The sequence below is a fragment of the Bubalus kerabau genome, chromosome 5, assembly GCF_029407905.1.
Source record: "Bubalus kerabau isolate K-KA32 ecotype Philippines breed swamp buffalo chromosome 5, PCC_UOA_SB_1v2, whole genome shotgun sequence".
In the NCBI taxonomy this organism is placed as follows: domain Eukaryota; kingdom Metazoa; phylum Chordata; class Mammalia; order Artiodactyla; family Bovidae; genus Bubalus; species Bubalus kerabau.
Genome location: NC_073628.1, coordinates 13,380,771 through 13,400,662, shown reverse-complemented (window position 1 = coordinate 13,400,662; position 19,892 = coordinate 13,380,771). Strand labels below are relative to the sequence as shown.

The 19,892-nt window shown below is 41.2% G+C and overlaps 1 long non-coding RNA gene across 1 annotated transcript; it reads left to right on the top strand.

Annotated features, from left to right (window-relative positions):
* Nucleotides 1-12,745: 12,745 nt before the first annotated feature.
* LOC129653646 (uncharacterized) lies at nt 12,746-17,936 on the top strand. The gene is made up of 3 exons (XR_008715183.1): nt 12,746-12,878; nt 13,015-13,206; nt 17,194-17,936. It is a non-coding gene; the product is annotated as an uncharacterized LOC129653646 (long non-coding RNA).
* Nucleotides 17,937-19,892: the final 1,956 nt, after the last annotated feature.

The following is a 19,892-nucleotide window of genomic DNA, read 5'->3' as shown; positions in this document are numbered from 1 at the left end:
TGTTGACATAGTAACATCTCTGCTTTTCAATATGCTGTCTAGATTGGTCTCACCTTTCCTTCCAAGGTGTAAGCGCCTTTTAATTTCATGGCTGCAATCACCATCTGCTGTGATTTTGGAGCCCAGAAAAATAAGGTCAACCACCATCTCCACTGTTTCCCTATCTATTGGCCATGAAGTGATGGGACTGGATGCCATGATTTTAGTTTTCTAAATGTTGACCTTTAAGCCAACTTTTAACTCTCCTCTTTCACCTTCATCAAGAGGTACTTTATTATTCTTCACTTTCTGCAATAGGGTGGTGTCATGTGCATATCTGAGGCTATTGATATTTCTCCCAGCAATCTTGATTCCAGCCTGTGCTTCCTCCAGCCCAGCATTTTCATGATGTACTCTGTATATAAGTTAAATAAGCAGGGTGACAATATACAGCCTTGGCATGTTCCTTTCCTGTTTGGAACCAGTCTGTTGTTCCATGTCCAGTCCTAACTGGTGCTTCTTGACCTGCATACAGGTTTCTCAAGAGGCAATTCAGGTGGTCTGGTATTCCCATCTCTTTTAGAATTTTCCACATCTTACTGTGATCCACACAGTCAAAGGCTTTGGCATAGTCAGTAAAGCAGAAGTAGGTGTTTTACTGGAATATCTTGCTTTTTTGATAATCCATCAGATGTCGACAATACGATTTCTGGTTCCTCTGCCTTTTCTATAGCCAGCTTGATCATCTGAAAGTTCATGGTTCACGTATTTCTAAAGCCTGGCTTGGAGAATTTTAAGCGTTACTTTACTAGCATGTGAGATGAGTGCAATTGTGGGGTAGTTTGAGCATTCTTTGGCATTGCCTTTCTTTGGGATTGCAATGAAAACTGACCTTGTGGCCAGTTTTCCATGCTGTGGCCACTGCTGAGTTTTTCAAATTTGCTGGTGTTTTGAGTGCAGCACTTTCACAGCATCACCTTTCAGGATTTGAAATAGCTCAACTGGAATTCCATCACCTTCACTAGCTTTGTTCGTAGTGATGCTTCCTAAGGCCCATTTGACTTCACATTCCAGCATGTTTGGCTCTAGGTGAGTAATCACACCATCGTGATTATCTGTCTCATGAAGATCTTTTTTGTACAGTTCCTCTGTGTATTCTTGCCACCTCTTCTTAATGTCTTCTGCTTCTGTTAGGCCCATACCATTTATGTTCTTTATTGAGCTCATCTTTGCATCAAATATTCCCTTGGTATCTCTACTTTTCTTGAAGACATCTCTATTCTTTCCCATTCTATTGTTTTTCCTCTATTTCTTTGCATTGATCACTGAGGAAGGCTTTCTTATCTCTCCTTGCTATTCTTTGGAACTCTGCACGCAAATGGGTATATCTTTGTTTTTCTCCTTTGCTTTTTGCTTCCCTTCTTTTCAAAGCTATCTCAGCCCTCCTCAGACAGCCATTTGGCTTTTTTTGCATTTCTTTTTCTAGGGGATGGTCTTGATTCCTGTCTCCTGTACAATGTCATGAACCTCTGTCCATCGTTCATCAGGCACTCTGTCTATTAGATCTAGTCCCATAAATCTATTTCTCACTTCCCTTGTATAGTCCTAAGGGATTGATTTAGGTCATACCTGAATGGTCTAGTGCTTTTTGCTACTTTCTTCTATTTCTATCTGAATTTGGCAATAAGGAGTTCATGATCTGAGCCACCATCAGCTCCCAGTCTTATTTTTGCTGACTGTACAGAGCTTCTCCATCTTTGACTGCAAAGAATATAATCAGTCTGATTTTGGTGCCAGCCATCTGGTGATGTCCATGTGTAGAGTCTTCTCTTGGATTTTTGGAAGGTGTTTGCTATGCCCAGTGTATTCTCTTGGCAGAATGCCTTTACGCTGCTTCATTCTGTATTCCAAGGCCAATTTGCATGTTACTCCTCGTGTTTCTTGATTCTTACTTTTGCATTCCAGTCCCCTACAATGAAAATGACATGTTTTTGGGGTGTTAGTTATAGAAGGTCTTGTAGGTCTTCACAGAACTGTTGAATTTCAGCTTCTTCAGCCTTATTGATCGGGGCATAGACTTGCTTTACCATGGTATTGAATGGGTTGCCTTGGAAACAAACAGAGATGATACTGTCATTTTTGAGATTGCATCCAAGTACTGCATTTCAGGCTCTTTTGTTGACTATGATGTCTACTCCATTTCTTTTAAGGGATTTCTGCCCACAGTAGTAGATATTATGGTCATCTGAGTTAAATTCACCCATTCCAGTCCATCTTAGTTTGCTGATTCCTAGAATGTCTATGTTCACTCTTGTCATCTCCTGTTTGACCACTTCCAATTTGTCTTGATTCATGGACCTAACAATCCAGGTTCATATGCAACATTGCTCTCTACAGCATCGAATCTTGCTTCTATCACAAGTCCCACCCACAACTGTGTGTTGTTTTGCTTTGGCTCCATCCATTCATTCTTTCTAGAGTTATTTCTCCACAGATCTCCAGTAGCATATTGGGCACCTATCGACCTGGGGAGTTCATTTTTCAGTGTCCTATCTTTTTGCTTAGCACACTTTTCATGGGGTTCTCAAGGCAAGAATACGGAAATGATTTGCCATTCCCTTCTCCAATGGACCACATACTGTCAGACCTCTCCACCATGACCCGTCCATCTAGGGTGGCCCCAAACAGCATGGCTTAGTTTAATTGAGTTAGACAAGGTTGTGGTCTGTGTGACAGATAGGCTAGTTGTCTGTGAATGTGGTTTCAGTCTGTCTGCCATCTGATGCCCTCTCTCAGAGCCTACCATCTTACTTAGGTTTCTCTTACCTTGGACGTGGGGTATCTCTTCACTGCTTCTTCAGCAAAGCACAGCCGCTGCTCCTTACCTTGGAAGTAGTGTAGCTCCTCTCGGCTGCCACCCCTGATTTGGTCATGGGGTAGTTCCTCTCTGTCACACTTCTGGGCTACCATTGCAGCTGCCATTCATCTGCACCGCGATTGCAGCTGAGGTGAGCAATAATTCAACGACTTATTGTTCCTCATAATGTTTCTGTTATTGTGACAGAATCGTATGTATGTTAACAGGTAAAAGCAAGATGATAATTAAAACTAATGTTTTGAAGTAAGCCTTTCAGTGGCTAGAAAAATAGGTTCACACATAACATATACAAGTTTAATTCAAACCCTGTCCTATTAAATCTTGAGCTGAAAGCATAAGTTTGTAACAACTAATTATATTTCTTTTTATTTTAATTTTAATGAAAATGTGTACTTCCTCCTGCAACCACTGTAAAGCCTAGAAGCAGTGAGAACTTGATGACAGTGACTATTCTGAGGTCTAACATGTAGCTTCTAAATACATTTCCCATCGGATGATCTTAAAGAGATGGCTGATTTCAGGACTGGGTAGAGAAATGAACAAAATAATCTTAGGAATCATGAAGGACCGGAAAAGTGAGGGACTTCAAAGACCAATGGGGACTGGACAGAATGTTTAGGAATCCAAATGAAAAGCCCAAACATCTACCAGTTTGTTGGGCAGAATGATGTTTCTGCTTTTCAACACACTGTTTATCTTTCTCATAGCTTTTCTGCCAAGAGGCTAATGTCTTCTTATTTCATGGCTGTAGGCACCATCCACAGAGGTTTTAGAAGCTAAGATGAAGAAATAGGTCATTGCTTCCACATTTTTTCCTTCTATGAAGGATGGGACTGGATCCCATGATTTTAGTTTTTTAATATTGAATTTTAAGCTGGCCAAATGTGTCCAAATGTTAATAGGCAACATCTAATTTGTCACTGTGATAGACTGCTAGGAAAACAACTCAACATTCTGAGCACTGAAAGGAAAATAATCATCAATATTTAAGCTATTTTTGTTTCTATTAACCATAGGTTATGTAACTACAAACAGTTCCAGGAAAACAAGCTAGACTCTCCCTTCTGGGGGTGATGAGAGTGTGATGGGGAGCAGCTATAATACATATGAACCACCCTGCTTCCTCTGTTTCTGAACAAATAAGTGACATCAAAATTGGGAGAGGAACAGTAATTTTGTCTTAAAGGAGAACAACCAAGTGCAACATATGACTACATTCTTTCAATAAACTGCGAAAAGACATCTGCTTTTTGAGAATCAGGGAAATTTGCACATGGACTGGATATAAAATGTTCATTTTATGGGGAACAAAAGAGCATTTTTTTCATATCCTATCATTCTACCACAAATACTCATTGTGTACATTTGGTGAAATGTTCATCTTGTCCCTAAAATATTTCAGGGAAAATGAATTAGTCTTCACAGAGAGAAAAAAAATGATGGTCTGTCTTGATGTAAAAACAGACAGCTGCTATGCTATGCATAGCTGCTATGGATTGAACTGTATCCACCCTTGACTTCCAATGTGATGGTATTAGGAAGTAGGGCCTTGGGAGGTACCTAGGTTGACATGGGGTTTTGATGGTGGTCCCTCATGATGGGATTAGCCTCTCCTTCTTTTTCTCTCTTATTCTCCCTCTTCTTCCTTCCCTTCTGCCACCACATGTGAGAACATAGCAAGACGAGAAAGACTGATGCAAGTCAAGAATGTCTTCACTGGGAACTCAATTGGTCACCACCTTGATGTTGCATAGTCTCCAGTTTATGACAACCGGTGGGACTACGAGGTTATTTTTGTAGTTATTGTTGCCAAATGATGAAATATAGGGTTCATGACACTCTTCTTTCTTATATTTGTTTTGTTTGAATTTTTTTTCAGTAAGAGGTTTATGGAAAGTCCATTTTGAAAGTTCTGTCTTAGTGATACCCTGAGGAGTCTAAGAATACAGATTTAGGCAGGTCCCAAATGAATGAGTGGTTGGAGGACCACATGATCCTTACTCCAATTCATCTCTTGGCATCTGAAAACTGTCCCCCACAGCTGACACCCTTACCACCCCCTTTCCCAATCTGCATCTCCATTCCTCTCCTAAGCTCAGCCATCTAGCTGAAGATGTTGATGACTCAGGACAGGGTCTGGAAGCAGAAGGAATGCGGACATTTTTAGAAAGAATGAACTCGGAAGACCCATCTTGGTTTTCCCTTCTTTAGTGCGATCTACAGGTGAGGGATTGGGCCTGGGTAGGAAGGGAGCCACAAGTGGGACTGCCTAGATATCTACAATTCAAGGGCAGAGGAATTCAGAACCCAGTAACCAGGAGGTGGGCAGTGTGCACACGACCCAGGAGGGAAGGAAGAAGCAATGAGAAAATAATAGTGCCTACCAGAGGGCCAGACCTTCTTGAGTCTTCCAGTTAAACTTGGAGGTCACACCCTTCCTGCTGGAATTCCTGCTCCAGATGTGGAGGGGAGAGAGTGGTACTCACTCCTACTGAGTCAAAGAGAGAGGGAGAGAGTCCCCCAGAGGCCCTTTGATTCCACTCTAACTGTGGGTATCATCCCAAGCCAGAGACCAAAAGGCAGGTCATCCAAAAGGTGACCTGTTTTAATTGGTATTTAAAATATACAAAACTTGTCTAAGAGTCCTGGCATAATTAGTTCCCAGAGTTGTTGTTTTTTTTTTTTTGTTTTTTTTTTTTGGAGAGATGATTCATCAGCCTAACTTGGGTTTCTGCTGAGGAATCTACATGCTTCCCCATTGATAACTTCTGACTTATAACTACCTGATCTCATCTCACAGAACCCAAATAATGGCAAGTTCCAATGGGAAAGACCTCTAAGGTACTCTATGGCAAAGCAGCTGTGTGCCAAGTGGTCTACCACTCTCAGTCCTGAGACCAGGACCCATGAACATCACCAGACAATTACATCCCCCTGCCTACCAGAGGCAACCTCATCATCCTCAGCAACAGCCACGTCTGAGCCACTTGTCCACTGATTGACATTGAGCCTCATTCTGGGACAAGATTTTCTGGAGCATGTGCAGTCTCCCTTATCAAAAAAATGGGAAACTGAACCCTGGAGTGTATGACTCACCTTAAGGCTGCAGGTAAGTGAGTGAAGACTTGGGGTGCAGGAACTCTGGTTCCCAGGCTAGGAGGCTTCCAGGTAGGGAAAGATGAGAGAAAACTCCATTGCATTCACTGCTGGGTAGTTCTCATTATCTGCAAGCATCAGAGTGGAAATTTCTTTCACGTTGCCCCTCAAGTCTGGTTCTGACTTTTATGAGCATACCTGCCTCCATGTACAGCAGGAATGCAATATTCAGGGCTGTTTCTTCTGGGTTCCAGGCACAGTGGGAGAGCCCCAGCTGTAGTGACCCTAGGAGGCCATCATGCAGGTGGTGACTGACTCACTCCCAACTCATATCCCCAGAGCTTCCAATCCTCATTCAGACAACACAGACCTTTGGGTGACTGGGTAACATGAACCTGCATTCACAGCAAGAACAATTCTCAACTCAGCCTTCTGGCAACTTAGATATGTGCCTTATGTTTCCTCAGGGAACCACTGGCTGAATGAGGTCGGGGTCTGAGACTAGCCTGGACGCAGGAGATGTGTTCCCACTCTGATGCTCCAAATAGGCCTTGGAGATTCAAAGGCCTTGAGAGAATTTCAATCACCCTTATATCTTGTAGGGACTTTGCTTTATGAATCTGGTTGGAGAAAAAGGACAGAAACACAGGACAAGGCTGAACATTTCTGGGTCCCAGCTGACTGTGATTAGAGTTCCAGCCACCAGGCTTTACAGTCAGCTGCTGAAGTAATTCACAAGCCACCTTTGAAGAAGCAAAAGAGGAAAGAGTTTTGGGCAGAGAGCAGGGTGGTCAAAGGGCCGTGGGAATCACACGGGGCAAGATGAAACAAGAGTCATTGCTTGTTTCTTTGCTCTATCAGTTCCTTGGTGTTTCTATTTCTGAATACAAGTACATGGAGATAGAGCATTGCTGGTGCCCCTGGCACCTGATGCTCCTGGTGATAACCAGTTTGTGGTCAAGTCCCTGATTCCAAGCATATTAAGCCTCGTGATAACCCCAGGTTCTCCCTTCTTGGGAAGGCTGACATGGCTCATTGCTGCTAACTCACAATTTAAGCATGGGATGAGGTCATGGTGGTTGGCCTGTGGGTCAAGTTCCAAGCATGGAAGGAAGACTGGCAGTGGAAGGGTAGCCATTTATTAAACTTGTTTACCTTGGTCCTTAGCACAGCCGACTTCCCTTATCTAGAATGTTTTTCTCCCAGATTTTTACATAGCCAGGTCCTTCTCCACACTCAGCATCATCTCAAATGAGTCTCTCTCAGGCTTGCTTTCCCTGGCCACTCCACTCTCACAAGCACAGAGCCTGATCCAAAATTTGCCTAGACACTTCCCTCCATCAAAACAATAATTATAGTTACAAATGTGGAAAGGTGTGAGAGGGATAAATTGAGAGTTTGAGATTAATATATGTATACTACTTTATTTAATAGATAATCAACTGTACAGCACAAGAATTCTGCTCAATAGTTTGTAATATACTGTATGGGAAAAGAATCTAAGAAACAATGGATACATGTGTATGTATAGGGAAATTAATTTCCCATACAACTAATATTAATACAATGCTGCAAATCAACTACACTCCTATATAAATTAAAACCTGAATTAAAAAAAATGCTTACATGTAGAGACCCATGGAGTTCTTTAGACTCACAGGATTTCAGATATGATGTTGGAGATGGCAGACTGGTTGCAGAAATCTAGACATTATCTGAGGTTGCATTTTCCTGATTGTGGTGTCTTTTGCTTCTAGTGTCACCTTTGATTTGTCTTTGGAGGATCTAATACAAGGGCTTGGAGACACCAGCTGGGTGTTAGTTGAAGGATGACAGGGAAGCACTAGTGGGAGAGTGAAATCCCAGCTCCCTAGCCTTGGGTTGGGACATGTTTGAGGCACAACTTATATGCCAAGTTCCCTGTGAAACCAGGCTGTAGCTTCCCTCTCCATGACTTGCATGATATCAGACCCAGACTGGTTTCATCCTTTTTCATGTCCTGCTTCCCCTGAGACCTCACTGATTTCTCTGGGAGAATCTTTTTTTTTTTTTTTTTTTCTTTTGCCAGCACTAGGTCTTCATTGCAGAGAAGACAATGGCACCCTAATCCAGTACTCTTGCCTGGAAACTCCCATGAACGGAGGAGCCTGGAAGGCTGAAGTGCATGGGGTCGCTGAGGATCAGACACGACTGAGCGACTTCACTTTCACTTTTCACTTTCATGCATTGGAGAAGGAAATGGCAAACCACTCCATTGTTCTTGCCTGGAGAATCCCAGGGACGGGAAGCCTGGTGGACTGCCATCTATGGGGACTCACAGAGTCAGACTGAAGTGACTTCGCGGCAGCAGCATGTCTTCATTGCTGCTCAGGACTTCTCTATTTGCAGCTAGCAGTGGCTACTCTGTAATTGCAGTGCACTGGCTTTTCAATCCTGTGCTTCTTTGATGTAGATCATAGGCTTTAGGGCACTCAGGCTCAGTCGTTGTGGCCCACCAGCTTAGTTGCCCTGGAGCATTTGAAATCTTCCCAAACCAGGTCTCAAACGCATGTCTTAAGCACTGGATCAAAAGAGAAAACCCTCTGGAAGGAATTTGAAATAAATCACTTTTACATGAAACTTGGCACCATGGCCTATTTATGAGGAGACTGAAAGAGGATTGTCCCTGCTTCAGGCAACCTCCTGATATCAGGACTGATTGAGGTTCCCCTCCCAAGGGTTCCTACAGGATCATGAATCTCTCCTGCATGTGGCTTTGTTCTTGCTTCAGTTTCTGAATCCCATACTAGAGTAAAGCTTCCAGAGGGCAAGGCTGTCACTTGACTCACTTGTAAGTATACGTCAGTAGATATTGTCTCATTCAGACCCTAATGTCAAGACAAGGCTAACACAAAGATCAGTTATTTTATTATGAGTGTTAGGTTACAGGTTCAACGACTGTAATCAAAACCTAAATAACATTGTCTTAAATACAATACAATTTCAATTCTCTGTCATATAATGTTAGTGCAGGTCTCTCCACAGAGATTGAAATGTTGTTGTTGAGTCTTCACGCGGGGATTCTTGGCCCCCGTAGGAGAAGAATTCAATCCAGGGCCAGAGATGAGGCTTAATCACTCAGAGCTTTTGTGTGATAAAGTTTTATTAAAGTATAAAGGAGATAGAGAAAGCTTCTGACATAGGCATCAGAAGGGGGCAGAAAGAGTACCCCCCTGCTAGTCTTCAGCTGGATGTTATATAGTACTAGCAGTCTGTTAATGAAAGAAAGAAATGTCTCAAAACTCAGAATTACACCAGGCCCCTCACCCATAAGATGCATTTTAGGATAATCTTGGCACCAAATGGTTTATCTTGGGCCATAACATGATTAACTTGAATCTTGAAGAAGGGCAGATCACCATACAAATAGTTTCATTTACATAGATTAGAGGAACAATAACTGAGTATAACATACTGGTTTATCAAATAGGTTCTGAGCCAATAGTGCAGTGGGGAGTGAGAGGAATTTAATTCATGTCAGTTGATTTAAAAAGAGACTGAATGCATACTGAACATGTGTGTTTCCTTTCTGTTTATAAAGAAAGATCATCAGGGACACACAAACCAACAAAATTTAACTGATGAAGATAAATGGATATATTTCTGATATAATTTCCCCATAGGGTCTATGTTATGAAAAATTTTGTCTGCCAAACCAAACATACAAAAAAATAAGTTTGAAATGTCTTCCCATTCAAAGAAGACAAAACTACAGTGGCAGCCAAACTAAAGACAATCGTGTTCAATGACTCATTCAACCCTCCAGGGCCTATTCCTTCATGAGATCTATCCATGCCTGTCCCTTGAATACAACAGGAGCATCTCCTTTTGCCAGGTGTGTTTAGATGGGGCACTGTGACTTAATCCTAATTTTTGCATGTTGTTTAAATTCAGTTCTGGTGCTTAAATCCCAACAGGGGGAATATGATGTCACTGACAAATGACACACATATATGCCCTTTGAACTATGGTGTTGGAGAAGACTCTTGAGATTCCCTTGGACTACAAGGAGATCAAAGCAGTCCATCCTAAAAAAAAAAAAAAAAAAAAAAAAAAAATCAGTCCTGAATATTCACTGGAAGGACTGATGCTGAAGCTGAGGCTCCAATTATTTGCCCACCTGATGGGAAGAACTGACACATTGAAAAAGACCCTGATGTTAGGAAAGATTGAAGGCAGGAAGAGAAGGGGAAGACAGAATGAGATGGTTGGATGGCATCACCAAGTCGATGGACATGAGCTTGAGTAAGCTCCTAGAGTTGGTAATGGATAGGGAAGCCTGGCATGCTGCAGTCCATGGCATTGCAAAGACAGGACACGACTGAAAGGATCCAACTGAAATGAAAAAATTGAGAACAAAGAGACTGATAAATCTAATTGCACCAAGTTGGTGACTAGCTGCCCATAGCAACACATTACTTAAGTAGCTTTAAAATTCAGAATTATGACTTAAACAAAACCAAAGAAAATCGGAAGAAAAACAGGAAAGCAATCTAAAACTATATTCAACAACTTATTGTTCCTCATAACTTCTGTTATTGTGACAGACTTATATGCATGTTAACAGGTAAAAGAGAGACAATAATTAAAACTAATGTTCTGAAGTAAGCCTTTCAGTGGCTAGAAAAAGAGGTTCACAGGTAACAGAAAGAAGTTTAATTCAAACCCTGCTGTCTTAAATCTTGAACTGAAAGCATAAGTTTGTATGAAATAATTATATTCCTTTTTATTATTTATTTATTTTTTTATGGTTCATTTATATATATATATTTTTTTGTTTCTTTTTTTAAATTTTATTTTATTTTTAAACTTTACATAACTGTATTAGTTTTGCCAAATATCCTTTTTATTTTATTTTTTAAGGAGCATGTGTACTTCCTATTCTGACCAATGTAAAGCCTACAAGCAATGACAACTTGATAACCGTGCCTCTTCTGAGGTCTAACATGTAAATTCTAAATACATTTCCCATCAGACAATGCATGGATTCTTAAAGAGATGGCTGATTTCAGGACTGTTTAAAGAAATGCACAAAATAATCTTGGGAATCGTGAAGGACCAGAAAACTAAGGCACTTCGAAGCCCAATGGGGACTGGACAGAAAGTTTAAGAATTCAAATGAAAAGGCCAAAAATCTACCAATGTGTTGGACAGAATGATGTTTCTGCTTCTCAACACAGTTTATGTTTCTCATACCTTTCCTGCCAAGAAGCAAACGTCCTATGATTTCATGGCTTCAGGCACCATCCACAGTGGTTTTAGAAGCTAATATGAAGAAATCTGTCACTGTTTCCACCTTTTGTCCTTCTGTTTACCATGAAGGATGGGGCTGGATCCCATGATCTTAGTTTTCTAATATTTAATTTTAACCTGGCCAGTTCAGTTCAGTTGCTAGTCGTGTCCGACTCTTTGCGACCCCATGAATTACAGCACGCCAGGCCTCCATGTCCATCACCAACTCCTGGAGTTCACTCAGACTCAAGTCCATCGAGTCAGTGATGCCATCCAGCCATCTCATCCTCTGTCGTCCCCTTCTCCTCCTGCCCCCAATCCCTCCCAGCATCAGAGTCTTTTCCAATGAGTTAACTCTTCGCATGAGGTGGCCAAAGTACTGGAGTTTCAGCTTCAGCATCATTCCCTCCAAAGAAATCCCAGGGCTGATCTCCTTCAGAATGGACTGATTGGATCTCCTTGCAGTCCAAGGGACTCTCAAGAGCCTTCTCCAACACCACAGTTCAAAAGCATCAATTCTTTGGCACTCAGCTTTCTTCACAGTCCAGCTCTCACATCCATACATGACCACAGGAAAAACCATAGCCTTGACTATACGGACCTTTGTTGGCAAAGCTGGCCAAATGTGTCCAAATGTTAATAGGCAACATCTTATTTGACACTGTGATAGGTTGCTAGGGCACCAACTCACCATTCTGAGCACTGATAAAGGAAAATAATCATCAATATTTATGCTATTTTGTTTCTATTAAGCATAGGTTATGTAACTACAAACAGTTCCAGGAAAACAAGCTAGACTGTCGATTCTGGGGGTGATGAGAGAGTGATGGGGAGTGGCTATAATACAGATGAAGCCTCACTCACTGGCCTTCAGCTCACCTCCTTCTGTGGAGGTCTGGTTCCTAATATACCAAGGACTGGTACTGGTCCTGACCCACTGTGCTGGTATTGTGGACTCTGCTCTAACCCAATAGTGGGACATTCTGTAAGACAAACCACCCTGCTACCGCCCAGTTACTGAACTAATGATTGACATTAAAATTTGGAGAGGAACAGTTATTTCATCTTAAAGGAGAAAAACCAAGTGCAACATATGACTACATTCCTTCAATAAACTGTGAAAACTGCTTTTTGAGAATCAGGGAAATTTGTACATGGACTGGATATTAGATGTTAATTTTATTGGGAACAAAGTACATTTTTTCAACATCCCATTATTTTACCCCAAATACTAATTATGTACATTGTGTCAATTATTCATTTAGTCCCTACAATACTTTCTGAAAAATGAATAAGAAGTAAAAGAGAGAATGAAATGAGTGTCTGTCTTGATTTAAAAACAGATCTGCATAGCTGCTATGAATTCAATTGTGTCCACTCTTGACTCCCAATGTGATGGTATTAGGAAGTAGGGCATTTGGGAGGTACCCAGGTTGTCATGGGTTTTTGATAGTGGTCCCTCATGATGGGATTAGCCTCTCCCTTTTTTCTTTCTTATTCTCCCTCTTCCTCCTTCCCTTCAACCACCACATGTGAGAAGATAGCAAGAAGAGAAAGACTGATGCAAGTCAAGAATGTCTTCACCAGGAACTCAATTGGCCACCACCTTGATGTTGCATAGTCTCCAGTCAATGACAACCAGTGGGACTAAGAGGTTAGTTTTGTACTTATTTATGCCAAAATAATAAAATATAGTGTTTATGACACTATTCTTTATTATATTTGTTATGTTTGAAATCGTTTTGTAGTAAGAAGTTTATAGAAAGTCCATTTTGAAATTTCTGTCTTAGAGATACCCTGAGGAGTCCAAGATAGCAGATTCAGGCAGGTCCCCAATGAATGAGTGGTTAGAGGACCACATGCTCCTTACTCCAACTCATCTGTCATCTGAAAGCCATCCCCCACACCCAACAACCTTACCACCGCCACCCTGCCATCTGCATCTCCATTACCCTGCTAAGTTGAGTCAACTAGCTGGAGAGGTTTGTGATTCAGAACAGGGTCTGGGAGCAGAAGGAATGCGGACATTTTTAGAAAGAATGAACTGGGCAGACTCGTCCTTGGTTTTCCCTTCTTTAGTGCCATCTGCATGTGAGGGATTGGGCCTGGGTAGAGAGGAAGCCACAAGTGGGACTGCATGGATATTTGCAAGAGAAGGGAGGAGGAATTCAGAAGCCAGGAACCAGGAGGTGGGCAGCTTTCACAGGACGCAGGAGGGAAGGAAGAAGCACTGGGAAAAGAATAGTGCCTACCTGAGGGCTACACCTACCTGAGTCTTCCGGTTAAACTTGGAGGTCACGTCCTTCCTGCTGGAATTCCTGCTCCAGATGTGGAATGGAGAGAGCTGTACTCACTCCTACTGAGTCACAGGGAGAGGGACCACTTCCCCCAGAGCCTTTTGCTTCCACTCTAATTGTGGGTATCATCCCAAGCCAGAGAGCAAATGGCAGGTCATCCAAAAGATGACCTACTTTAAATAGTATTTAAAATACTACAAAATTTGTCTAAGAGTCATGGCATATCTAGTTCCCCGAGTTGTTTAGTAGAGATGATTCATCAGCCTAATTTGGGTTTCTGCTGAGGAATCTACAAACATCCCCATGGGTAACTTCTGATTTTTAAGTACCTGATCTCATCTCACAGAACCAAAATGATGGTAAGTTCCAGTGGGCAAGGCCTCTAAGGTCCACGGTGTCACAGCATCTGTGTGCCAAGTGGCCTACCACTCCCAGTCCTGAGCCCAGGACCCATGAAAATCACCAGACAGTTACAGCCCCCTGCCCACCAGAGGCAACCTCAGCATTCTCAGCAACACCCACCTCTGAGCCACTTGTCCATTGATTGGCACTGAGCATCAGTCTGGGACAAGTGTTCTGGAGCAAGTCCAGTCTCCCTCATCCAAGAGATGGGAAACTGAACACTGGGTTGTATTACTCACTCTAAAGCTACAGGTACCTTAGTGAAGACTTGGGACCCAGGAACTCTGGTTCTCAGACTAGGAGACTTCCAGGAAGGGAAAGATGAGAGAAAACTCCGTTGCATCCACTGCTGGGCAGCTCTCAGATATCTGCAGGCACCAGAATGGAAATTCCTTTCCCTTTGGCCCTCAAGTCTGGTTCTGATTTTATCAGCAGACCTGCCTTCTTTTAGCAGCAGGAAAGCAATACTTCATGCTATTTCTTCTGGGGTCTAGGCACAGTGGGGGAGCCCCAGCTGTAGTGACCCTAGGAGGCCATTGTGCATGTGGTGACTGACTCACTCCCAACTCAGAATCGCCAGAGCTCCCAATCCTCATTCAGACAACACAGACCTTTGGGTGACTGGATAACATGAACCTCCATTCAGAGTGAGAAGTATTCTCTTCTCAGACTTCTGACAATAAGATAAGTGTCTTATGTTTCCTCAAGAAACCCCTGGCTGAGTTCTGAGACTAGCCTGGATGCAGGGGAATATGTTCTCTCTTTGGTGCTCCAAATAGACCTGGAGATTCAAAAGCCTTGAGAAAATTACAATCACCCTTATGTTTTTTAGGGACTTTGCTTAATAAACAAGCCACCTTTGAGGAAGCAAAAGAGGAAAGAGTTTTTGGGCAGAGAGCAGTGTGGTCAAAGTGTCATGAGAATCACATGGGGCAAGATGAAACAAGAGGCATTATTTGTTTCTTTGCTCTATCAGTTCCTTGTCATTTTTACTTCTGAGAACAAGTGCATGGAGATAGTCAGAGGCATTGTTGGTGCCCCTGGAACCTGATGCTCCTGGTGATAACCAGTTTGTGTACACATCCCTGAGTCCAGAGCATATTCAGCCTTGTGATAGCCCCAGGTTCTCCCTTCTTGGGAAGGCTGTCATGGCTCATTAATGCTAACTCACAACGAAGCGTGGGATGAGGTCATGATGGTTGACCTGTAGGCCAAGTTCCAAGCATGGAAGGAAGATTGGCGGTGGAAAGGTAGCCATTCATTAAACTTGGTTACATTGGTCCTTAGCAGGGCTACTTCCCACATCTAGAATGTTTTTCTCCCAGCTTTTTGCATGGCCAGGTCCTTATCAACACTTACCATCATCTCAAATCAGTCTGTCTCAAGCTTGCTTTCCCTCGCCACTGCACTCTCACAAGCACAGACCCTGAACCAAATAGTGCCTAGACACTTCCCTCCATCAAAACAATAATTATAGTTACCAATTTGGAAAGGTGCGAGAGGGATAACTTGAGAGTTTGAGATTAATATATGTATACTACTTTATTTAATAGATAATCAACAAAGACCTCCTGTATTGCACAGGAATTGTGGTCAATAGTCTGTAATATCCTGTATGGGAAAAGAATCTAGGAAAGAAAGGATACATGTCTATGTATAAGGGAATTAATTTCTCATACAACAAATATTAATATGATGCTGTAAATCAACTATACTACTATACAGATTAAAAGTTGATTAATTTCTCATACAGCTAATATTAATATGATGCTATAAACCAACTATACTACTATATAGATTAAAAGCTGATTTTTTTAAATGTTTACATGTAGAGACCCATGGATTTATTTAGACTCTCAGGATTTCAGATATGATTCTAGATATGCCAGAACAGATGCAGAAATCTAGACGTTTTCTGAGGTTATATTTTCCTGAGCTTTGGTGTCTTTTGCTTCTAGTGTCACCTTTAATTTGTCTTTGCAGAATCTAATGCAAGGGCTTGGAGACACCAGCTGGCTGTTAGCTGAAGGATGAGATGGAGGCGCTAGTGGGAGAGTGAAATCCCAGCTCCCTAGCCTTAGGTTGGGACATGTTTGAGGCACAACTTATATCCCAAGTTCCCTGTGAAAACAGGCTCTTGCTTCCCTCTCCATGACTTGAATGATATCAGATCCAGACTGGTTTCATCCTTTTTCATGTCCTGCTTACCCTGAGACCTCACTGGTTTCTCTGCAAGAATTTTTATTTATTTATTTTTTTAATTTTGGCTGCACTAGGTCTTTATTGCTGCTCAGGACTTCTCTATTTGCAGCAAGCAGTGGCTACTCTGTAATTGCAGTGCACTGGCTTTTCAATCCTGTGCTTCTCCTGATGTAGATCAGTCTCTAGGGCACTCAGGCACAGTAGTTTTGGCCCACTGGATTAGTTTCCCTGGGGTATTAGCAATCTTTCCAAACCAGGTCTCAAAAATATATCTTAAGCACTGGATCAGAAGGGAAAACCCTCTGGAAGGAATTTGAAATAAATCACTTTTACATGAAACTTGGCACCATGGCCTGTTTATGAGGAGACTGATAGAGGATTGTCCCTGCTTTAAGCAACCTCCTGAGATCAGGACTGATTGAGGTTCCCCTCCCAAGGGTTCCTACAGGATCATGAATCTCTCCTGCATGTGGCTTTGTTCTTGCTTGAGTTTCTGAATCCCACACTAGAGCAAAGCTTCCAGAGGGAAGGGCTGTCACTTGACTCACTTCTAAGTATACATCAGTAGATACTGTCTCATTCAGACCCTAATGTCAAGACAAGGCTAACACAAAGATCAGTTATTCTGTTATGAGTGTTCGGTTACAGGTTCAACGACTGTAATCAAACCCTAAATAACATTATCTTAAATATAATACAATTTCAACTCTCTTTCATATAATGTTAGTGCAGGTCTCTCCACCGAGATGAGGGCCCACTTCTTTCTTGTCATATCTTCCACCTGTGCTACTTACTTCTGGTCTAACATGGCCGCTCCAGGTGCTGTCATTACATCTGCATTCCAGCTAGTGGAACAGAAAATAATACTTCAATTTGGAAGTGACATATCACCTCTACTCAAATTCCACTGGCCAAAGTATCTTCCATGTTCATGGAAAACTTGGCGGTTGTGGGCACACAGAAGGGCAGGGGAAAGTGATCCTACTTCAGAACATTCATGATGAGTAACAAGGGCCACCACCCTTCATTCATATCCTTATATTCATTCTTGTTTCATTCTCCCCACAGAGCTCTTGGTCTGTTTTGGCCTGCAGATATGGATATGGATGAGGTTAACAGAGAGGACATGATCCAGGCTGTACCAATATGGATAAAACAAGAAAGGAAAGAAGATAAGAAAGTATAAAAATTCAAAATCTAAAAGAAAGCATGCTTATAATCATAATTTTGCATTTATACAATTTAGGTATAATGGTTGATGACTCAATTTATAAAATAAAAAAATAGAGAAATGTAAAACATAAATATATTCACTAAACCCAACAAAATAATAAGGCTATATTATATCAAACACATAGTAGTATCAGGACTAAGTTTGGATGCACTTTGCAAAAATCTAAAACAACTATAACTTTATCAAGATAAACTTGATTTTTCTCTCCCACTGAAACAAAGCTGGAGGTGGGCCAGCCAGAGCTTAGGTAGTATCCATCTCCTAGGTTACATGATTGTCCAATACAACTGCAGGAGATCCAGCCATCACAACTAAAATCCAGACAACAGTTAGGAAGAAAGTAGGGAAGGGAAGAGTTCCATCTCTCAGCTAAAATCAGCTCCTTGAAAGCAGTCTTCCAAGAAATCCCTCTTACAGATCTGCTTGCATTTCTAAGTCACCAGTCATGACTAAGAGCATGGGTGGGTAGGAAGGTCAGTCCTGTAGCTACTGGGCTCATGGCTATATAACAAACTATTTTCAGTTTTGAAAGAGAAGCAGAGAATAGATCATTTTGTAGGCAGCCTGCATCACCTGCCTAAAAGAACAATCCTTTTCTGAATGGATTAGGCTGAACGGCTGGGCACAGTGTGGAAGCCATGAGAAAGGAACAGCAATGAGAAACAGCTAGATGGACCTGAACTGTGCTCCAGAAAAAAAGAGGCAGACTGGTCATTAGAGATCTTCTAAGGACTGAAGTGAGGATTATACACATCATATGGCCCAGTTTGGTTTGAAAACTGCTTTTCCAACTCAGGTCCCAAATCTCTCTCAATTCTTCAGCTTCTAAATACCTTGTCTTTGTTTCCTCACATTCTGACCTACCTGTCTCACCTTCCTTACTTCTGTTCACATCACTTCTCCATCTAGTCCACCAGCATTGCAAGATCCAGAACTGAGGAGTTAGCAATACTTTCTCAAAGTGGGTAGAAATACAATGACTATTTCTACTTTAATATTTGTTTGTCCTTATAAAGGTCTTTTGAAGGACTGAGATTGCTAGAATTATGGAAATCTCACGTTTGAGACCTGGTAAAAAACATTTCCTGTTACATTGGTTGTTGGTGGTGATGCAGTCTCATAGTTGTTTTACATCTGAGAAAGTTTTTTATCTTGTTTTTGATATGTATTTTTCTTGGGTATAGAATTCTAAGTCAATTATATTTCTCTCAGCATTTTAAGGTGTGCTGCCAGTGTCCTCTGTCTAACATTGTTTCACATGCCTAATCTGCTGTCTTTCCCATTTTTGTTCTATTGTGTCTGTTTTTCTTTCCGGTTACATTTCTTTGGTTGATTGATTTAAACAATTAATTATCATGCACCTTTGAATAGTTGTCCTATTTCTTGTCCTTGAATTAATTGAACTTCTGTGTTAATAAGTTTAAAGCTTTCATCATATCTGGAAAATTTTCAGCCAGTAATAATGAAGTTCTTTTCTCTATTCTCCGTCTTTCACTTCCTGTGGAATTCCATTTACATATATTTCAGTATTCTTAAAGTTGTTTCAAATCTCTGTGATGCACAATTAATTGTTTCCCACAGTCTTTTCATTCCTATATTCTGTGTCTCTATTTAACATACTCAATATTCTTCAGCTTCATGACACTAAAGATTATTATTCCAGGAAGCATTTTAATGTCCTTCCCTGCTAATTATGTAATGTATATTTTAACTGTGTTTTTACTAATTGATTTTTCCCTCATTTTGGATATTTTATTGCTTCTTTACATATTGGAGATTTTTTTTCTTCTTAAATTTATTTATTTATCTTAATTAGAGAATAATTACTTTACAATATTTTGATTGATGTGGGCCAAATATTTTCACAATTTATATGGAAATTTTAAGTTGGATATTTTTTTTTAACTTTGTTTTATTTTTAAACTTTACAATATTGTATCAGTCTTGCCAAATATCAAAATGAATCCGCCACAGGTATACATGTGTTCCCCATCCTGAACCCTCATCCCTCCTCCCTCCCCATACCATCCTTCTGGATATGACAATTTTTACCCTTTGGATGCTGGATATTCTCAATTTTTAACAATTATTCATGGCACTGTTTACAGACACTGTTAATTTCTTGGAAACAATTGTATTTTTTGAAGGCTTGCTCTTCAGGTTTTTTAGCTGATATATAAAGGTTTAGACCAGGTTTACTATTCCCCACTAGCAAGGCAATATTGTCTTCAGGGCCATACTGATGTCATGGGAATTATGAGGTTTTCCATGCTGGTGGGTGGGGACACCATTAGACTTGGTGCAATTTGAGACTCAAGGATTGTTCCCTATAATCCTCACCAGTACTATTAACTCTCTGCTGTAAACTGGAAGGGTATCACCTGTACACTCACACAGCTTTCTGTGTGTAGCTCTCTCTGGTGAACTCTAACTATCTAGAGTCTCAAATCTTTCTTCTTGGGAGACCGTTTGTCTCTGCCTAGATAGCCCTTCCATGTATGTGTTGGAAACTATTTCTAGAGTTGGGGCAATT